Raw genomic sequence first — 22162 nt, 5'->3', positions numbered from 1 at the left:
TCTAGAAGGTTCTTGTCTTGAGACCCCTCAGGACCTCCGCGTTGGCGCCTTCGGCCTGGCCGTTGCTCCTGGGGTGAGCCACTGAGGCGTAGCAGATCTGCGTTCCAAGGTTAGCATAATACGTTTTGAAGAGATTGCTAGTGAACCGCAAGCCATTGTCGGTGATGATGCGGTTAGGGACCCTAAATCGGCTTACGAGGCCCTTGATAAACTTGACTGCTGACCCGACCGGGATGGTGCGGACAGCTTCCACTTCCGCCCACTTGGTGAATTTGTCAATGGCGACGTAGAGGTAGCGGTAGCCTCCTAGCACTCGAGGGAATGGACCCAGGATATCCAACCCCCAGACCGCGAGCGGCCATGAGAGTAGGATAGTCTGGAGGTCCTAAGAAGGCTACTTGATCTGCTTGGCATGGAACTGGCAGGCCTCACAAGATTTCACCATCTCGGTTGCGTCGTTGAGTGCCGTGGGCTAGTAGAACCCGCTGCGGAAAGCCTTGCCGACCAGGGTGCGTGACGACGAGTGGTGCCCGTAGTCTCCGCCATGTATGTCAGCCAGCAACTCCTTCCCCTATTCCCTGGAAATGCATCATAGAGAAACATCATTTGGCCGCTTCCTGTATAGCTCACCGTCTTGAATGCAGTACGCCATAGCCTGTCGGGCCACATGTTCCGCGTCTTCCTCCTTCTCTGGCACAGTGCCTTGCGTCAGGTATGCCTTGAACTCTTCGATCCAGCTCCCCTCCTGAGGCTCGAGTGCTAAGAGGAGGCGCGCTCCCGAGGTCGGGCCGCAGGCCGGGGCTCCCGAGGCTGGAGGCTGGGGGAGTTCCTCCTGAGATGGCAGCGGCTCCGCAGGCAGAGGTGCTGTCGACGGCTTGAAGAGCCGCTCCTCGAAGACGCCAGGCTCTTGGGGCTGCCGCTTGGATGCTCTTCTGGCGATGTCATCGGCCTCTTTGTTGGTTCCACGAGGTACATGTTGTAGTTCCAGACCCAGGAACTGCTTCTCCATTTTGTGAACCTTTGCGAGGTATGCCTCCATGCGCTCATCATTTGGCTCATACACCTTGTTGGAGAAGTTGACGAGGAGTTGTGAGTCTCCTTTAATGGTGAGGCGCTTCACTCCCAGGGCCACTGCCGCTTTGAGGCCGGCGATGAGGCCCTCGTACTCTGCGATGCTATTGGAGACCTTCTCGCCCCGCTAGAAGTAGAGTTGCACGGCGTAGTAAAGCTTTTCCTGAGTGGTGAGATAAGCATGGCTCCAGCCCCCGAGCCCTGACGGGCAAACTCTCCGTCAAAGTACATGACCCAGCCATCTGACGCCTCACTTCCTAGCGAGAGGGATCGGTTCTCGCCTACTTCGAGCCCCGGGGTGTCAGTCCATTCCGCCACAAAGTTGGGGAGCACAGCCACCTTGATGACTCTGGTTGTGCTAAACTCCAGGTCGAACGCTTGTAGCTCGATGTTCCCTTCGGCGACCCTTCCCACAGCATTGGGGCTTCGGAGCACTCTCTCCAATGGGTAGGCTGAGATGACCTCGATGGGGTGACCTTGGAAGTAGTGGCGCAGCTTGCGCGAGGCCACCAGGAACGCGAGCAAGAGCTTCTGAGGAATGGGGTATCGCGCCCTCGCATCTCACAGGACTGTGCTGACGAAGTATACTGGATGCTCGATCATGGTGGGAGAGCTGACGGGGTTTTTAGTTCCCGGGGACTGAGGTGTTTCCTGCGGGTTTCCAGCTCCTTGGTCTTGATGGCCTGTCGTGGCAGCCGCTGCCTCAGGAGCATCGTCTTGGTGCTAACCTTCCTCATCTGGCTTAGCGACTCCACTTGGCGGGTCCTCGACCCCGGGCCCCTCCGTGAGGGCCACCAACGCGGTCTGGCGGAGTGGGGTGTGGGGGAAAAGTAGAGTACCAAGGGCTCGCGAGGACGTGGCGCCACCATAATCGGTGGGCTGGTCAAGTATCTCTTGAGGTCTTGAAACCCCCGGTCAGCCTCGGGGGTCCACTCGAATGGACCCTTCTTCTTCATCAGCTTGAAAAATGGCAATGCGCGCTCCCCTAACTTTGAGATGAAGCATCCCAATGAAGTCACGCAGCCTGCAAGCTTCTGCATCTCCTTGAGGTTTTGTGGTGGGCTCATGTCTTCAATTGCCTTGACCTTCTCCGGGTTGGCCTCGATCCCCCTGTGAGACACGAGGAAGCCCAGCAGCTTGCCTGAAGGGACACCAAACACGCACTTCTCCGGGTTGAGCCGCAGGTCCACCTGGCGTAGGCTCACGAAGGTCTCCTCCAGGTCCTAAATCAGAGTTCTTGCCTCCCGAGTCTTCACCACAATGTCGGCGACGTAGGCCTCAGCGTTTCTTCCGAGATGCTTCCCCAAGGCGATGTGCATCAGTCGCTGGAAGGTTGCTCCTGCATTGCGCAGTCTGAATGGCATGCAGGTGTAGCAGTAAACCCTGCACGGGGTCAGGAAAGCTGTCTTCTCCTCATCTTCCACCGCCATCTTGATCTGGTGTTAGCCCGAGAATGCATCCAGGAAGCATAGCAGGTCACACTCGGCGGTGGAGTCGACAATCCGGTCGATGCGTGACAGCGGGAATGGGCCTTGAGGGCAAGCCTTGTCGAGGTTGGTGAAGTCGAAACACATGCGCTCCTTCCCTCCTTTCTTTGGCACGACGACCGGGTTCACTCCTTTCATTGGCACGACGACCGGGTTCACCGGCCACTCTGGGTACCAGACATCGCGAATGACACCCGCTGTCTCCAGCTTGCGGGTTTCCTGAACAATAAAAGACTGCTTCTCCATGGATTGCCGCCTGGCCCTCTTCTTCACAGGGCGCACATTGGGGCATACCCTCAGATGATGCTCGATCACTTTTCTCGGGACCCCAGCCAGCTGCTTGGGTTCCCAGGCAAATACTTCCCTGTTCGTCCACAAGAAGTCAACCAACTCTTTTTCTTGATCTGGGGCGAGGTCGGCGCCTATGGTAAAGGTGGCGCCAGAGGCCCTGTCTTTGTCAACCGGTATCTGCTTCGTCCTTGCTTGACCCTGAGGGAACAACTACTTCTTCTTGGTCGGCGCAACACCCTTGGCTCTGGGTCCCGCCTTTTTGGTCGGGCAAGCTGCCGCCGTGGCCCTGAAGGCGAGCTTGAGGGCCACCATGGCTTCCTTGGTGTCTCCCACCACGGTGAGGACGTCCTTGCTTCCTGGCATCTTCATGAGGTTGTAGGCTGGATGAGTGGCTTCCATGGACTGGGTCGACGCCGGGTCCCCGAGGATGGCGTTGTACGGCAAGCCAATGCGGGCGATGTCGAAGTCGATCATCTCGGTTTGGTAGTTGTCGCGTGGGCCGAAAGTCACGGGGAGGCGGATCTGCCCCAGGGGGTCAGAGGAGCCGCCACCGATATCGGAAAAAGGCTTGCTGGGGTGGAGCCGCTCGAGTGGTACGTGAAGGAGGCTGAAAGCCTCCATGAAGAGCACGTTGAGGCCGGCGCCGTCGTCGATGAGGGTCTTGGTAACGGTTACGCTGCAGATAGTGGGCGTGCAAAGCATCAGAAGAACACCCGAGCCGGCGGTGTTGACTAGGTGATCCCCTGAGTTGAAGATCAGGTGGGCCTAGGGCACCGCCCAACCCGGGGGAGCCCCCTGCCGTGTGGAGACGATGCTGATCTGGCGAAAGAACGGTTTGGCGGGACGATCGGAGGGTGGCGCCTGCGAGCCACCGAGGAGGGCCGCGACGACAGGGGGTGCCGGTCCTCTGAAGCGTGCGATGAAGGGGTCATGCAGCTCCTCCCAGGAGGCCACGGAAGATTCTGGCAGATGCAGGAGCCAGGCGCGTGGCACGCCAGCTAGGGCCATTGGGAGCTAGTAGGCCATGACCTTACCGTCACCCCCGGCCTACATGACGACCTCTTCGTACGCCACCAGGATGGCTGCCGGATCTGCTGCACCATCGTAGTGGGGCGGCATCTCCAGCTAGAACTTGTGCGGTCATTGCACCCGACGCAAGGCGGGGGTGAGGGCCCGGAGCCCTCCGGCGCCGTGGAGGGCGCCCGTCAATCCAGTCAGAGAAGAGGCGGCGTCCATGAGAGTCGGTCGGAGAGGCGAGGCCGGGGGCTGGGGGGGGGAAGGCTTCTGCGCACCCCTACCTACAGCGCCAAATGTCCGATTTCGGGTTCCGACAAAACCCTTGAGGTTCGAACACTGTGTGCGATTGAAGATCTCTTCCCCTCTCTAGTTCACGCACTCTACGATCTAACAACCTAGATCAACGAACCCAAAGAACATGAGACACAAGATTTATACTAGTTTAGGCCACCGTTGTGGTGTAATACCCTACTCCAGTGTGGTGTGGTGGACTGCCTCTTGGGCTGATGATGAACAGTTACAAGGGAAGAACAGCCTCCTGAGGAGAGGTGCTCTTGTGTGTGGTGAACTTGTGTGGTTCGGGATGATCTGGGTCTGAATCCATTGCCTCCCTTGGTGGTGGCTAGTCCTACTTAGAGAGGCCGTGGTCCTCTTCCCAAATATTGAGCGGGAAGGGATCCCACAACGGCCAAATTTGAATGGAGACAACTAGTAGAAGCTATCCTGACAAAAGTGGTCTTTGCCTACCAAAGGCTCTGGTGGTGACGCCGCCTTGGGCTCCATGGTGACCTCCGTCTTGCCGTCCTGCTGGTCTTGGTCTTGTTGCACCCATATGGAAACCTTTGCTAGATGCCTCGGGACTCCTCGCACGCGCTTGCCCCTTTAGCACAAAAGGGGAAATGAGGACACTACGCGCGCTGGCGCCCGCTTAGTTCCGGTCGTCATGGCTTGCGTCATAGGAACCTCACGAGGTGCCCCTCGCCTTGGTCTCTCCGCTCCTCGCGAGGTAGCCTAGTGAGGCCACCCCCAAGGAGGTCTTGCGTCATCCACCTTGCGAGGCTTGGCCCCTCGCGAGAGTCTTGAATGTTTGCTGGTGCAGATGGGTCGTACGGGTCCGCTGGTGGAGCCACGCTACGGGCCACAGGTAGGCAAGTCTGGGGACCCCCGTTCCTAGAACGCCGATAGTGTCACACCCTGATTTTCATGCCACAACAATTAAGCTAATAAATAATGAAAAATGTGGTTTAATAAAAACTTTTGAGTGTTTTGGTCCTTGTCTTGATTTGGATTTTTGTGCTATTTTCAAAGTGCTCTAAAGGTCATATGGGACAGAATAGTATTTTCAATGTGTTCCATCCCTATACTTCATCTCCTTGATCCAAAACTTTGACCAATGATCATGCCATGTGTATAGGACAGAATATTATTTTGTTGCAAAAATAATTTTCCCAAAAAGTAATTTCTAAATTAGGTTTTCCAAAAACCCCTCAGTTAAGGCTTGAACTACAAGTACTAAATTCGGGACGTGAAAAATCATTTAAAAATTATATTTCAATCCTATTAGATATAGGACTCCCTAAAACAACAAAAATATTATTTTAAAAGTTATTTTCCTATTTTATTTAACGGCGTTTTCTTTAGGGAAGAAATGGTCTTTAATAGGTAAAAAATATTTTAATGTTTCAAAATTATTTGAGAAAATTTAGGGAAGCTTAGTGGACACATATTGTCCATATATATGAGTTTCAACACATGGTTATGACCAAACTATTGGTCAAATCCCACAAAAACCCTTTCTAGCAGAAATACTAATCTGACTAAAACTTAAATAACATAATTTTTAAACCTGCAAACATGGCCGAAATTATTTTATACAGAAACTAGAGGAAATTTTCAGACTAGAGCAAAAAGAATCAATCAAAAAATCTAAATAACCTAGGAGATATAGAATTTACAAAACTGCAACTTTTCTGTTTTAAAAACAGAAACGAAAATACAGAAGAAAAAAACGGGCGCAATTGGGCCTACGGGGGTGCGATCTGTAACTACCAAACACGCAGGCGAAACTTAACAATACGTACACGTGCGTTTATTTTTCTATAGAATAAAACCGATCTGTTGGTTTGATCAGAACCATACTAAACCGCTACAAAAAAACCGTAACTAAAACCGATCTAACTAAAATAAAACGATCTACTAAACCGATCTATTTTTTTTACAAGAGAAGGAAAAGAGTACAGAGAGGAGGGAGTGTGCGTGCGTGTACAGGGGCGGGGCGTCGGCGTGGTGCGGCGACTTCAGCAAGCTTTGGCAGCGGTGGAGGAGTGGGTCAGGTGCAGCTCGGAGTGGGGCTTCGTGGGGTGTTGGAGTTGGTTGTCGGGAACGCCGGCGTCGAGCGGGGCTAGCTTGTTCCTCCGGTGAACTACGCAAGCTCCAGGTCGGCGTTCGAGCTCGAGTGGCTCGCTGTGGTGGACGAGACGAGAGGAAAAGGTGTCAGACAAATGCTCCGCGATGAAACATCTCAATAGGCAGAAGGAGGATGGCCAACGGTGACCTACCGGACATGCAAACGGCCGATGAACTTCGCATATTCCGACGAGATCCAACTTGTTCTTGTGGTTGATACGGGAGGGTTTGGGCGAAGGTGTATGGGGAAATCGGCCGAGGGGTAACTCGGCTACTTATAGGACACCTTCGTGCGGAAGGGGGCAGCCTCGAGGATCGGATTCCGGAGATCACGGACACGGGCGACATGGCAATCTTCCGGTTCTGTTTCATTACGTGAGGAGGAAGAAGACCAGGTGGGTCCCAGCGTGAAAAGAAAAAAACAAAGAAGAGAGAGAGAGAGAGAGAGTTACGTGAGAGAGATTGAACAAGCGTGGGGAGCGGCGCTGGTGGTGTCCTCCGTGGGCGGCCGGCTGGCGCCTGGCTAGTGGGCTGCGGCCCGGGTGGCTGGGCTTGCTGCCTGGCGCCCGGCTAAGGCGTTTTTTTTGAAATAAAGTCAGAAAGAGAATATATATATAGGGAGAAAATAAAAATACTTTTGTATAGGACATATATATATATATATATCAAAATTCCCAGAAAAATAAATTCTAAAAGATGAACTATTTTTCAGAGGAGAAAATAAAACTTTATAAAAGCATTTTTTTAGAAAATTCCAAATAAAACCAAATTTGAATTCAAACTTTTGGCATTATTTTCTTCTGACATTTTTGGAGTGTCATTTTAACTCCTCTCTTACTTTTGAACAAGTATTTGTCAGGGATTTTTGAACTGAAAGTCAAATGCCAATTTGAATCCAAATTCAAGCAAAACTCAAATGCCTCTGAACTTTCAAAACGCCACTCAATTTCACACAATCATTCACACAACAATCAAACAAACAATCAAAACTATTTATTTAATATAACATTCCAAAATTTAGAATTTTGGGATGTTACGGTCCAAGATTCCTCTTCCTATGTTCTCATATTAATTTATTCGTTGTTTCAATCCCACCGGTGGTTCCAAGACCTCCTCAAGTTTGTGCTATATCTCTCTTAATCCTTTCTATGAGAATAAGTAGTATGCCAAATCCATTGCTTGTCATCAATTGAAATTGGTGAAGGATAAGCATAATGTAATTCTTATTCTTGTTTCATCGAGTAAATTCAATTACTTATTCCGGAGGTTCATCAAAATTCTCGGTTCAAGTGCTTCATACTTTTTCCGAAGTTCCAAGATCTCTCAACTATATAACCATGAGGATTCCTCTAAATCATTGCAAGGATTCACCTTGTGTTTTTCAAGTTATCTTTCTCTCTATCATCCTTTTTATTATCGGAGTTCTTCATGGATGCTCTACATGATGGTTCATCAAGGATTTAATTCCTTCTCGAAGTGTTAATCGAGATTCTTTTCAAAGGAGCTCAAGTATTCTTCATCTTGCATTTCAAAGTTCAATCCTTTCTCCCTTTTCTTTTGAGGTGGTGTTATGTCATTCTTGATAATTTCCCTTCGTGTTTCATGATTCACAAGTTAACAAGAATGGGGCATTTTAAATACATTAATCTCTTCATTGGAGTTATCTTGTGTCATATTTCACCTAAAGCCTTCCCTAAGGAATGTTGCTATTGTGGTGCTTATCAATAATCCAAGTTCCCTCCTATTCTCGCGATGAAATAAATTTTCATCTCTTCCTTGATCTCAATTAATCTTTGTTTCTATAGTGGCAGAATTTCACCTCAAATTTCGAGATGTTTTCCATAAGCCCACAACAAGCTTACTCTCTTTGTTGTTGGTTTTCCAACAACTCCGTTCGACCCTCCTCCTAAAGATGTTTTTTCAAGCTCATTTGAGGTAGAAGATGTTGTTTTCTCTTGCGTTCTTTTGATTCCATTCTTACATTTGTTCCGGAGGCATTGTGATGTTGCTCTCTTCGACTCATCATCTTGTTTTGTCAAGATCATGTTCAAGTCCTTCCATTTACAGTCGGAGTGCTGCCAAAATTATATCATTTTTATTCCTTCTCTATCTTGTTTAACCAGAGTGTTGTGGCTGTCATTCCTCTTCTAACTGAACACTCATCCTAGTGCTTTCATTTTGCCAAGTTCATATTCTTTACGTTCCATTTCCAACTAGAGTGTTGTCGTAATTGATCTTGCATCTACATCTTGCCCATTGCAACCCTTTTCTTATGTCTTTCATCCTACAAGGCTCTAGTAAGGTTCCTTGTTCCTCTTTTCTAACAAGGTGTTTTCAACATTGTTTATCTTTGTTGTATTCTTTCTTTCAATTACTTCAACCTCTCAAGGTTCGTGGTTTCACTCATTTTCCCAAGAAGCAACTTAGTTTTACCTTTTCTCTTCCTTTTCTACTTCTCTTCGGTGCCATCCTAGATCTCGGGACAAGATCCTCTTGTAGTGGTGGAGTGTTGTAACGCCCCAAGACCGTTGCGCCAGGTATCTTCTAGTTATTCGCTGTTGTTGCCTTGTCATTCGCTTGCGTGCTGCATCTTTTCATGTCATCATGTGCATTGGATCATCATCTTTCCAAAACTTACATCCGTCCCGGCCTCCTCGTTCCTTCCGTTGTCCGTTCTAAGCCCAGACACACTTGCAAGCTCCCGCGGCACCTCCGAAATATCATTTTATAAGTGGCCAGGAAATGTTCTCGGAATGGGACAAAAGTTGGTGTGCGGTCTTGTTATAGTGTAGATAGACCATCTGTCAAGTTTTGTTGCATTCGGTGCTCGTTTGATGCCCCAACGGATAACTATAGCGGCAGTATAGTCGGTCTACCGTCGGACGTTTTCGGTCTCCAAAAACTTCTGTCGGGTCTCTCTCTTCTCTTCTCTCAGCCCGAGGCCTTCTGCATAGCCCACCTATAGCCCATCTAGTCCCCCTCTGTCTGGAGCCGCACGATCGTGATCCGAGGGTTCGAAAACCACCTAAACCCCCCTAAACCTAACCCTTGCATATTTAAGCAGCCTCCCGATTCCATCTTCAGAACCCTAGCCCCCTCCATGTACCTCTAGCCTTCCCCTCCTCAGAATCCGCGCCCCCAACTCGCAGCCGCCACCTCCACCTTCCAGCCACCGCCTCCCACCTCAAAATCCGCCACCGGCCACCCTCCAGCCGCCACCACGCAGTCGCCCACAGCCAACGGGACGTGGCCACATGTCCCGGCCGACCTCCCACCGCCGTGGGCCTGCCAGGACCCAGATCGGGCCCTATGATGCCCGCCTGAGCCCATGCGCGCCGCTGTTCGCCCAATCCCGCGAGCCCGCTCGCGCCTGGCTCGCGAGCTCCTCCGCCCGAGCTCCCGCACCGCGACCCCGCTGTCCGCTCCATCGCGCCTCGCCCTCCCTCGCCAGAGGGCGCTGCCTCCCCGTCCCCGCTGCTCCAGGTCATCAGCGCCACTGCCCTGCATTGTTTTCCTCTCGGCTCCCTCTTCCTCACGATCTCCCTCTCTCTCTATAGATTCCAGGAACCGAAGCCTCGCCATGGGTGCTCACCGCTCGCCGCCGGTGACCTCTCCGCGCCGCCCTGCACCGGAAATCGGACGGATCCGGCAGCCTCCGACCAGATCCACCCCGTCCCCGCTGTCTGCCGACGTCCCGCCTCACTGGAGTCATGGCGCCACCCCTGCATTGCTCGATCCAAGCGGGATAGAGGATCAGGACGAGCCCAGCCACCGCGTATGCCTCCACCGCCTGGGAGGACCTCTGCTTCCACCAAGGCCCAGCCGCCCCTTCCATCCTTCCTCTCCACCGCGTGGGCTGTGGCCCTCTAGTGAGGCCCAGTCCGCCCAAGATTCGGCCCATGCATGTTTTTTTCCTGTTGTGTTTTTCCTTTTATTCCAGAGAGTGTAGATTTACAGGAAACCCCTTGCATTTCATGCATATAATAACTAAAGATTTGTGCATCGGTTTAATATAAATTGTATATGAAAAATTCTTAGAATTTTGTGTAGATTAATAATTTCCAACTTTCATCCATGTTTAAAATGTTGTTTGTTTAAATTTGCTTAAATGCCATGTTAAAATGGTTTATTTCATAACTTAATAACCGTAGCTCCAAATTTAATAAACTTTATATGTAAGTGGAGTAGAAAAATGCATAGTTTAATATGGTGGCATTATTTTGCATGTTTAACAAATCTAAAATTGTGTATAGGGCAGAAAATTGCCAACTAAATGATTTATTATGTTTCAAGACTTGTTGCTTGTTGTTCCGGCCTCATTGCCAACAAATCTAAAATTGTGTATATGAACCTTAGCTCCAAAATATGCACATGAGGATTTTTTCTGGACTTGTTGATTGTTGTTCTGGCCTCATTTAAACTTGCCTAGATAGGTAGTTTTATTATGTTTCACCTCTTGCCATGTTTAAAAACATTTAATGTTGTTGAGTACCTAAACGAGAGTGAACTAAATGATTGAATGTGGTGTTTCGTAAATATGAAACTCGTTGCATATTGAGCTCCACTTAATTTGTAGTATTGTTTGTGCACTTTGCCATGCCATGTTTCATTAAACTGGACATGCATCATACTTGGTTGTGCATCATGCCATGTTTATGTGATGGTTGTTTACTTGTTGCTTGCTTCTTTCTGGGTTGCTTCTCTCGTTAGTTTCGGTTTCGTTGCGGAGTTATGAGGATCCGTTCGACTACATCCATTTGTCTACTTCTTGGACTCGTTCTTCTTCCTTGCGGGATCTCAGGAAAGATGACCATACCCTCTAAATCCCTTCTATCTTTGCTTGCTAGTTGTTCGTTCTATCGCTATGTCGCGCTACCTACCACTGTGTTATATCATGCCTCCCATATTTCCATGTCAAGCCTCTAACCCACATTCCTAGCAAACTGTTGTTTGGTTAAGTTACCGCTTTTGCTCAGCCCCTCTTATAGCATTGCTAGTTGTAGGTGAAGGTGAAGTTTGTTCCATGTTGGAACATGGATATGTTGGGATATCACAATATCTCTTATTTTAATTAATGCATCTATATACTTGGTAAAGGGTGGAAGGCTCGGCCTTATGCCTTGTGTTTTGTTCCACTCTTGCCGCCTTAGTTTCCGTCATACCGGTGTTATGTTCCTTGATTTTGCGTTCCTTACGCGGTTGGGTGTTATGAAAACCCCTTGACAGTTCGCTTTGAATAAAACTCCTACAACAAGGCCCAACCTTGGTTTTACATTGGCCTAACAACCTATAACTTCCCCTCGGGTCGGCCAACCCGAGGGTCATATTTATTTTAACCGCCCCCCTGGGCTAGTGCTTCTCTAATTGTTGGTCCAAACCCGGAAACCCACGGGGCCACCTCGGGGCAACTTGAGGGCTGGTTTTACTCGTAGCTTGACCTATCCAGTGTGCCCTGAGAACGAGATACGTGCGAATCTTATCGGGATTGTTGGCACATCGGGCGGCTTTGGTGGTCTTGTTTTACCATTGTGGAAATGTCTTGTAACCGGGATTCTGAGACTGATCGGGTCTTTCCGGGAGAAGGAATATCCCTCGTTGACCGTGAGAGCTTGTGATGGCCTAAGTTGGGACACCCCTGCAGGGTATAAACTTTCGAGAGCCGTGCCAGCGGTTATGTGGCAGATGGGAATTTTTTAATGTCTGGTTGTAGACAACTTGACACTTGATTTAATTAAAATGCATCAACCGCATGTGTATCCATGATGGTCTCTTTTCGGTGGAGTCCAGGAAGTTGTAACACCCACGATGCGGCTATATCTCCCACGTTTCGGAGCACGACTTAGAGGCATAACCGCATAGTAGGCATGTCGCAAGAGGGGTAATTTTACACATCCCATGTACTGAATAAGAGAGGGATAAAGAGTTGTCTTACAATCGCCACTTCATACAACACATAAATATAGCATTACATCATCCAGAATACAATCAAGGTCCGACTACGGAACCAAACAAAGAAAGACAACCCCTAATACTAGATCCCCGATCGCCCCAACCAGGCTCCACTACTGATCAACTGTAAACGAAACAACACAACAAACACGATCTTCATCGAGCTCCCAGTTGAGCTTGGTTGCGTCATCTGCAATGGTTTCATCGGTACCTGCAACTGTTTGGAAGTATCTGTGAGCCATGAGGACTCAGCAATCTCACACCCGCGAGATCTAGACTATTTAAGCTTATGGGTAGGAAAAGGTAGTGAAGTGGAGCTGCAGCAAGCACTAGAATGTATGGTGGCTAACTTCGGCAAATGAGAGTGAGAAGAGAAGCAAAGCACGGTCGAGAACTAGAAGTGATCCTGAAACTACTTACGTTCAAGCATCACACAACAACCGTGTTCACTTCCCGGACTCCGCCGGAAAGAGACCATCACGGCTACACATGCGGTTGATGCATTTAATTTAATTTAAGTGTCAAGTTATCTACAACCGAATATTAACAAATTCCCATCTGCCCATAACCGTGGGCAGGGCTTTCTAAAGTTCAAAACCCTGCAGGGGTGTCCCAACTTAGCCCATCACAAGCTCCCACGGTCAACGAAGGATATTCCTTCTCCCTGGAAGACCCGATCAGACTCGGAATCCCGGTTACAAGACATTTCGACAATGGTAAAACAAGACCAGCAAGACCGCCCGATGCGCCGACATCCTGATAGGAGCTACACATATGTCGTTCTTAGGGCAACACCGGATGAACACTACGTACAACTAAAAACAACCCTCAAGTTTCCCAGAGGTGGCGCTGCAAGTGGCTCTATTTCGGACCAACACTTAGACAAGCACTGGCCCGGGGGGGCTTAAAATAAAGATGACCCTTGAGTCTGCAAAACCCAAGGGAAGGTGATAGGTTGTTAGGCAAATGTAAAACCAAGGTTGTGTCAGGACCCCGATTCCAAGTCACATCGATCTAGCCAGTAACACCTCATATCACTTTGCGGCCTCACGCACGGTATTCCCACGGGTGTCGCCTTACCATGGTCGGGACCGTTTGCGCCTTTTGGCTCACGTATATGATAGTGTCGCTAGCATCCATATGACAGAAAACCCGGGCCGACATGACTAGTCGTGAACCCAAAGTGGCACTAGCTTACGGGGACAGGCATACATGAATCAACATCGAGCATGTTGGTCAGCAGCGTGCGAATCCGGGTTGTAGCACTGGGCTAACAGGACTCCGGGAACCAGGGCTGTAGCAGGCTAGGCAGGACTCCGGATGTCACCGCGTGACATTTCCCCAAAGGGACAGACATAGGAACGAAGTGAAACACATGCCGGCCAGTCAAGTGTTTCGGAGTAGTAGTGCTGGGCTAGCAGGACTCCGGTGAACCGGGCTGTAGCGGACTACTATGGCTCATGTAAGCACAAGACTACATTTCCCCATAAGAGAGTCTACCAAGTATAAACAACTAGGTTGTCGGATCCCACACATACCAAGCATTTCAATCATACATACAATATGCTCAATATGTGCAATACAACATGGCATCACAACAAGACTCTACGACTCAGAGTATTTATTCATTAGGCTCCGAGGAGCGAGATATTACAAACATGGGTCTCATGACCCAGCATTCAGAGCATACAAGTCAAAGCACATGCAGAAGCTTAACTTGTCTGAGTACAGACAACAAATAAAAAGGAAGAAGGCTGAGGAGCCTGACTATCTACAAGACCCTCCTAAGGGTACGAGATCGTAACTGAGGTAACAAGCTAAACGTCGAAGTCCACGCGGAACTACTAGCGAGACTGACGTCTCTCTGCAAAAACATAAAATAGGCAAACGTGAGTACAAATGTACCCAGCAAGACTTACATCAGAACTATCTACATATGCATCCATATCAACAAAGGGGGTGGTGGAGTTTAACTGCAGCAAGCCAGCTTTGACTCAGTGGCTAACCTAAACTACGACTGCAAGTAACTCTTTTGAGGTGGCGCACACGAGTCCACAAATTCACCATACCAATACACCACTATGGATCCGCTCCCGTTCCCCTATGAGAACGGCATCCATAGCACTCACGCTTCTCTTGCGCATTTTAGAGTATCCACTTTCACTTGTCTATGAACTATGCAAGGGGTCCAAGTTTCCATATCCAAGGAATCCGTCTATTCAAATAGATAATGATAACCCTGCAGGGGTGTACTTCTTCACACATGCTCTCGCCACTTATCGCCCTGTACACACCATGTACCTCAACAAACTTCGAGCGGAAGCCGGGCGAGGGAGTCGGCCACGACCTAACTAACCACACAAGTCTCTCTTCCAGGTTTATCGCCTATTCGGGTTCCATCCGCAAGGAGATCCGGCCGGGGTGTCTCTTACGGCCCCAAACGATGTGTATAGGGTTCCCAAGCCCACCATCCGGGTGCCACTTGGTACACCGGGCCACTGTGCCTAGTCTGTCCCAAGCCCACCTGTATCGGGTGCCACTTGGTAGACTACTAACACTACCTACAAACACCAGAAACTAGTTGCAACTCCTGGACAGAGATCAGGTTGATTAATAAGTCGAGAGAGCTTGGAGCGCCCGGGGCCCAATGTGTGGTAGTAACTGTTCATGGATCACAAACACAGAACTCAGTTCCTGAGGATGGCTGCAATGAGACAACCCACCATGTACTCCTACATGGCCTCTCACCGCTACCTTTACCAAATCGTGTTCACACACTTAGCTCACACACAGTAGGACGTGTTCACCACATTCCAATTCATCCCCGATGAATCGGACCTGACTCAACTCTAAGCAGTAGAAGGCATGACAAACAAGCATGAATGAGTAGGCACATCAGGGCTCAAACAAATCCTACTCATGCTAGTGGGTTTCATCTATTTACTGTGGCAATGACAGGTCATGCAGAGGAAAGGGGTTCAGCTACCACATCATGTAACAGTTGAAACGATGTTGTCCTCATATAGTAAAAGAGAGCAGGAGCGAGAGAGTGGGATTGTATCGGAATGAACAAGGAGGTTTTGCTTGCCTGGCACTTCTGAAGATTATATAACTCTTCATCGGTGTCATCGAACTCATCGTTGGAACGAACGTCTATCGAGAGGGAACAACCACCGGCAAACACAAAAGGAACCGCAATCAATGCAATGCACATACATATGAATGATATGTCATATTAAGATACTGAATTGACCTAGTGCAACAGTTATCCATATTCATTGAAGTGGAATTCGCCCTATAGTGAGTCGTATTACAATTCACTGGCCGTCGTTTTACAACGTCGTGACTGGGAAAACCCTGGCGTTACCCAACTTAATCGCCTTGCAGCACATCCCCCTTTCGCCAGCTGGCGTAATAGAATTTTTCTGATAATTTTCATATATAAATTATTTCATTTGGAGTTATAGATAATTTTCTATGATTTTTAGAAGTTTTGGGCATTTTCTGGAATTAAACAAATCATTTCTGATTTATTTAAAATCCAGAAAAGCATTTATGACCTCATCACTGCATCACTGTGACGTCATCTAGTCAACAGGACGGGTCCAGGTCAAACCCGACATGTGGGGTCGGCACATCAGTGTCTCGGGCTGGTTTGTGTGGATGACAGGTGGGACCGGTCAACATTGACTTGACCAAAGTCAAAGGTGACATGTGGGGTCCACACATATTAGTACTAATCTTAATAGAAAATTAGACTAACCTAATTAGTCACAGGGTCGCACACGTCAGTGGCTCTAGAGGGGTCATTAGTGGGCTCATTAGCAACTAATGATGTCGCCACGTCGACATCGCCGGAGTTCAGCCGGCGGCGACCAAAACCGACGACGGAGACGCTGCGGGATTGAGCTACGGGCGACCAATTGCCTCGCCATTTGCGTCTAATGGCAGCGGTGAGTGCAGCGCATCTTGAAGGGCGGACGCCGGAGGCTGGTATGGCTGGAGTAGGCGGCGGCGAGGAGCTAGGCAGTGGCCGGAGTTCGGGCATGTTTGGTTTGGCACTAGGGGGCACGGCAGATCGAACAGGTGGGTGATGCAGGTTCACAGGAGCGCGGCGAGCACACTGGTGATGCTCGGGCAAGCGGACGAGCTTAGTAGCATGGAGCTCGTCGGCTGTGGTGGCGGCGAGCTTCAGCGGAGGTGGGGAACGGAGCTAGAGCAAAAACGCGAGTAGGAGAGGAGGGGGAGTCGGTTCGTGAGCTCACTGCGGTTGCGGAACGTGTCTCAGCGGGCTCGGGGAAGGGTTGGTGACGGCGTGCGGTCATCGGCGATCTCGGCGGCCGAGAGGTTGAAGACGACGCCATGGTCGTGGGGCGGTGCGTCCGGCGTCCTGCAGGTCGTCCAGGAGGCGTGGGCGACGGTGGCGGAGCTTCCGCGCAACACGGGAAGGCGAGAGGGGGTCGGGGAGCGCGGTGGTTCACGGCGGCGCTTCCATGGCGGCGTTGGCCGTCGCGGAAGAGAGCGAGGGAGAGGAGGGGATGGACATGAGAGAGAGGGAGGGGGCCCGGGGGGAGCGCGTGGCGCCGTCCAGAGGCATCCGGGCGAGCAGGTAGAGAGGAGGTGGAGGCCTCGGGCGCGCAGGCGTCGACACGCCTCTGCCCACTGGCAGAGGTTGAAGACAACCGCTCCAGCCAGTGGGCTGGACCGTCCAGCTATCCGCGCCAGGTAAGTGGCCTAGGTGACTCTCTCTCTGTGTGTGTTTATTTAATTTGTTCTGTTTTTCTATTTTTGCTATTATGTTTTGATTTAGTTCAAAGACCAAATCATTTTTATATAATTCTGAAAAAAAAATTGGGAACTCCCTGAATTAATCCAGTGTCCCTCAATATTTCTCAGAATATTTGGAGCTATCAAAATATTTATAGCAATGTTTTAGAGCCCCAATCAAATACAATATGTGCTAAGGTAAAATCCAAGATGGCTAGGAAAAATGTGCATCACCTCTGGTTGCTGTTTCCAGCATCTACAAAAATCATGAACATTTTTCTAAGACCATTTTGGGTTCTTGGAATTTATTTTAGTTGAACCGTTTGAATTCCATTTGCTGCTAGGGTTTGATCATCCCCATTTCAAGTTTCTGAGAAATTTAAACATGATGCAAGATGATGATGCAATGACAAGCAAGGCCAAAGCTAGGGCTATGACAACTCACCCCCACTAAACAAGAATCTCGACCCGAGATTCAAGACGTGGAGTAAGAAGACAGAGGGGACACAAAGCTAACACGACCTTCACGATCCGACTGCTCTTCTCGAGGATGTTGATTCATTGCTCCAATTGATCTTGACATCTTTGCTATCGAGATCTTTATCCAACATGATGATGACAGAAAGAGACTATCTACCGAAATCGATCTTCTTGAAGATCGAACAACTCATGATCAACTCACGGAATGAGATGTTGAAACATCTCGAGTTGAGACAAGAACACATCGAGAGGGATGGAAGAACAAACGACGAGGTTTGACTTGGTGGGCAACAATCCCACGCTTAAATAGATGGTGAGGGGGTTTCAAGGTAGCGAGGAGTTAAGTTGCCCGTGATACCATAACGAGACATCTTAGGGGAGATGACTCATAGAGTTATTACCTTAAGTGGAAAAAAGAATTACTTTTGATACAAAGATCATTGAAACTCTTTGTACCAGCCTGAGGTAAACACAATCGATCGTTGGAAGGGGTTTGAAAGAATGGCATACTCCGACTAGGATGGATGATGTGGACTACCTTATTGAAGACAACGCAAGGGATGATTTTGCTTGTGCGTGCTCTCAAGAACTTGAGAATTTCCATATTCATCAAGGTTCTACCAACATCCGTGCCGAAGATCCTGGCAACACATCCTACTACCATGATGAATAGTGATGATCAATGCAGATACAAAGGAGGACAACACTTTCTCAGATTTTTCCTTAGCAATGCCAAGAAGCAAATATGGATGATCGACCGAGAGACATTTAGCACTGTGCTTCTAATGTTCTCCTTGATGTGCTAGCATACCCCATTTATAGATATGGTTTGTTATCTAGAACATCAAGTAAAAAGGTCGGACTTCGGGAGCACAAGAATCCATAAGGAACAACTGCCAGAGTAAATCTTACGAAGTTCTTATGGGGAGGTGGCCAACTTCCTCAATCAAGATACTACAATGATAGATCTTCCGGCTGGGTGTGTTGGCCACAACATCCACTTTACCGGGTTACAAAGAGACCAATATTATAGTTCTTGGGGAAACATTCCAACCATCATATCTGCCTGAGATTCAGATCTGGTTGGTGTTAGGATATTCCAGACTCATCATGTCTGAAAGGAAGAATTGCAACACAAATCGATGAGGTGATGTTGCGAGATTCTCGGGAAATGAACTACGGTAGCATGCTCCAAAACATGAGCTGGTTCTGCTAAACACATGTGAACATGTTGTCCCAGACAAGCATGACCACATAGTAGTCTTACAATGAAACACTACCGAGTCCTAGATGGGAACCATCATCGTGGATAACTAAGTCCTTGCATAAGTCATATGACTAGCTCTTATGAAGGAACTTCTTCTCCTTGAACAAATCAGTTAGTGGCTTGGTGTGCTAGGGATACATATAGAATGAAGGTTGCAAGTCTCCAAACCACAATATACTTCGCACATATGCATGACTGACTTGGGATGATTCTAGAGGAAGCAAAACAAACTTTCTCGAATTCACGGTGGCAACTTGCATCGATTGCACGTGAATTTAGAGGAAGTCGCTACTTTGATCCAAACATATGCTTCATGAACGGAACATGAAGGCATTGTTTACAAAGTTTCCAACACTAGCTTAATGTTTAACACGAATCATGGGGGAGACAAGATGCTGCTGATGGGCTCAACAACAACTCATCAAGGTTTCCATCAAGATGGAATTCCACGACTATGTGAACAAGGTGATAACATTGGTCAGACCAAAGGATGTAATGGTGTATGCCCGAGGAATCAACCTCGAGTAAGACAACATTACAAACATCGTTGGTTCTGATTTGATTTGAGGATAGCCCACACTCAAATGAAAGTTTGGACAAGACAATAGATCCATCAACTGATCACGAGGACCAATCAATGAAGATATCATCTTTCTTCAACACACACACACACAAAAGATATCCCTTGACACGAACTAAGTCAGACAAGATTTTATCTTCCAACTCTCCAAGTTGTTGTTTAGCTTAACCAACTAGCTCAGGGGTACCCAACACAGATTCTTGGAGAAGGGGTGGTCACAAGAAACCAACTTGATCACGAACTCAACATAGCGGTCAGGTGACAACCTGGTAACACTTCCGAGTAGACATTCGGAAAATCACGAACCACTGATATGTTATTAAGCTCGGGAACAATCTTGCTTCTCAAGGCAAGACGACATGATCATAAGAGCAAGGTATTCAATCCTAACACAAAGAACAAAGAGTGCACCGGAAATAAGGACTAGGTAGCACAATCAATCTTAGGATGATGATTCAATAACCAACATGCTAAGAATGAGAGTATTGTCCATTAACTACCAAGCAACACGGTAGCTAGGAGTATTGATTTCACACACCACGGTTCACTTGTCGGCATTCCGGTTGCCATAACTCGGGTACCGTGAAATGAACAATGATGGCAAGAAGTATCACTGCGTCAAGATTCATAAGAGATGGTGCAATTCCTATGATATTCTTGACATGAAGATGGTAACACTTCTAGGTAGAACAGAGGAAAAGCTGGATTGGCATTTTGATCTGCGAAATACAATTGCTTTGACCCAATCCTAGATATGGATGAGGTGCTGGAGTTTGTTTCTCCTAGTCATTCTGGAATAGAATGGCTTGACGAACCACAAGAGTAATAGGCATCGATAACACGAGTGCACGACTACTCCTGACTATCAATTGATAGATGAAGGTCAGAATATAACTGAAGGGGGACAACTCAAAGGAACATATAACTTTCTGAGTTGTGGATGCATAGATTAGTATGTCGAACGAGTTCAACATATTTCTTCCGGATAACCCATGCAGAAAGGTAGAGCTGGCAAAATCACAATTATGAATGGAGAACTCATCAAGAGCACTCTTATTGTGATCTTTTGGTTCAACGAACTTCTGCCATAAGCGATTCGTAGTATTTTGAAGAAGGAACTACCACGGACCTCGAGGACTAATGCAAAGGTTACTAATATTCTAAAGGAACTAGCAACAATATCAACACGAAGTGAACAGAGTGATTCTTGGGTCAAGAACACAGGAGTAGAATACCTACTACTAAATGGCATCACAGGATGCTTTCGAGAATGGTGGCCAGAATCATCACACTGGGAACACAAAACATGGCTAGATTACTAGGTGACTCCCTAAAACACCTAGGGTCATAATAATAGCTCCAACATATATGTCGAGTCAACAGAGTACCTCAACTCACCGATTAGTGTGCTTATTCTGACCAAAAAGGACATCAGGAACGGAAAGAAAGGATTTGGAACTGCATTAGACTATTTAATGACCTGGGATGACTCGGACAGCATAACAGCTGTAAATGCTCAAGAAGATTTGAGACATCCTGCAAAATGGTGGCATAACCACTCAACATCACAATATCAAGATTCTGAGGCCAGCTATGAACATATGGAAGTAGTAGGAACTGAACTGAGGCTTGAACTCAACAATCCTAGGCAACTACGGTTTAGTAACACGTCATCCTGAGAGATAGAAGATAAGCCTAGTTCTTAACCCCGTAGAAAAGATAAGATGACTCAGATCAGAAGGTCATGAGGATAAGGAGTAAAAAGAGCCTTACGTTCCCATCCACAATCAATTCCCTTATATAACTAAAGCATTTCTAGACACGACTTCGACCATTTTGGCTTGGTAATCCTACAGGCAGTCAGGCTCTGATACCAAAGTTGTCAGGACCCAGATTCCAAGTCACATCGATCTAGCCGGTAACACCTCATATCACTTTGCGGCCTCACGCATGGTATTCCCACGGGTGTCGCCTTACCATGGCCGGGACCGTTTGTGCCTTTTGGCTCACGTATATGATAGCGTCTCTAGCTTCCATATGACAGAGAACCCGGGCCGACATGACTAGTCGTGAACCCAAAGTGGCACTAGCTTACGGGGACAGGCATACATGAATCAACATCGAGCATGTCGGTCAGCAGCGTGTGAATCCGGGCTGTAGCACCGGGCTAACAGGACTCCGGGAACCCGGGCTGTAGCAGGCTAGGCAGGACTCCGGATGTCACCGCGTGACATTTCCCCGAAGGGACAGACACAGGAACGAAGTGAAACACATGCCGGCCAGTCAAGTGTTCCGGAGCAGTAGTGCTGGGCTAGTAGGACTCCGGTGAACCGGGCTGTAGCGGACTACTATGGCTCATGTAAGCACAAGACTACATTTCCCCATAAGAGAGGCTACCAAGGATAAACAACTACGTTGTCGGATCCCACACATACCAAGCATTTCAATTAAACACACAATATGCTCAATATGTGCAATACAACATGGCATCACAACAAGACTCTACGACTCAGAGTATTTATTCATTAGGCTCTGAGGAGCGAGATATTACAAACATGGGTCTCACGACCCAACATTCAGAGCATACAAGTGAAAGCACATGCGGAAGCTTAAATTGTCTGAGTACAGACAACAAATAAAAATGAAGAAGGCTGAGGAGCCTGACTATCTACAAGACCCTCCCAAGGGTACAAGATGGTAGCTGAGGTAACAAGCTAAACGTAGAAGTCCACGCGGAACTACTAGCGAGACTGACGTCTCTCTACAAAAACATAAAATAGGTAAACGTGAGTACAAATGTACCCGGCAAGACTTACATCAGAACTATCTACATAAGCATCGGTATCA

This window comes from Triticum urartu, chromosome 4 (assembly GCF_003073215.2).
Source record: "Triticum urartu cultivar G1812 chromosome 4, Tu2.1, whole genome shotgun sequence".
Classification (NCBI taxonomy): domain Eukaryota; kingdom Viridiplantae; phylum Streptophyta; class Magnoliopsida; order Poales; family Poaceae; genus Triticum; species Triticum urartu.
Note: the sequence above shows the minus strand (reverse complement) of the source record.